The sequence below is a fragment of the Capsicum annuum genome, chromosome 5 (genome assembly GCF_002878395.1).
Source record: "Capsicum annuum cultivar UCD-10X-F1 chromosome 5, UCD10Xv1.1, whole genome shotgun sequence".
Lineage (NCBI taxonomy): Eukaryota > Viridiplantae > Streptophyta > Magnoliopsida > Solanales > Solanaceae > Capsicum > Capsicum annuum.
Window position 1 is genome coordinate 20,740,689 of NC_061115.1, and position 1,048 is coordinate 20,741,736.

Sequence of the window (1,048 nt, forward strand, 5' to 3'; positions counted from 1 at the left end):
TGTGACCATAGGATGTTTGATAGTCTTTCTTGAAAGTTCACATCATAAGAGTTGGCTTCAACTGTATATACCTATGCTTTTTCTCATACAACAAGCAAACAATTGACAGATAAACTTAAACGAAAATAAGAAGTAACTAAAATACTTGAAATTAATTTCATGTAAAAAGCAAGTCTATATTAACAGTTTCTCCCAATTGATATAACAGGGTAAATTGCACTTATTGTGAAAAGAATCATTTTACCCTTTGAATATATAAAGTTAATAACTTTAAATCTATTGCAAATATAGTTGTTATTTCCTTTTTTATATTCATACACATGTTGCTTCTTTCTTCTTAGCTTTTGTGCTTGTCTCTTTACTTTTGGACTGAAACACAAGTCATGATTTGATGTGAACTTTCTTGCAATTTTGCAAAACTACAAACTACTTGCCAAAGCTGAAGGCCTTTGGTTTAACGGTAAGAGCGCAATTTGTATAGATTAGGCACACGTTACAGGTTGATCAAACTTTATTTAAATGGAAAAGGATGATGGAGCAGATCCGTATAATCCATCGAGTTTCGAATCACGTTCCACAAGTGCTTTTGAATGAAGCACGTGTGAATAGTAAAATTGGAATGATACAGATAAGGTTAGCATGACTCTTGCAGCGATGATACTCACGAAAGGATAAATGATCCGTATTATTTTTTTTAAGGAAAGGCGTAAACATGTGTGCCCAAAAATCTGACTTTAAAGTAGTAGAAACCGAAATTATTTTTGTTATTCATGCTTTTTATTGAGCATTGATGATAAAGACAAGTGAAACGGATGGATTAAGACATGCATATAAGTTAATTTCTGTCATTGTCTTTTGTTTATGCGTGGTGTAATTAAATCTCATTTTAGTTATAATACTTACATATTATGGGTCCAAAGTTTATAATATTTAATTACATAATTAGTGAATTTCTCAACAAATATATGGTTTAAATTAAAGTTGTTGGATTCTTTCATACCCGTATTCCCATCCTGGCTTAATCTCTACCTTTATTGAAAATCATGAT

At 30.9% G+C, this 1,048-nt stretch overlaps 1 non-coding gene across 1 annotated transcript; it reads left to right on the forward strand.

The window, feature by feature from the left end:
• The first annotated feature begins 588 nt into the window (after positions 1-588).
• Positions 589-690, forward strand: LOC124898998. The gene has a single exon (XR_007056138.1). It is a non-coding gene; the product is annotated as a U6 spliceosomal RNA (small nuclear RNA).
• Positions 691-1,048: the final 358 nt, after the last annotated feature.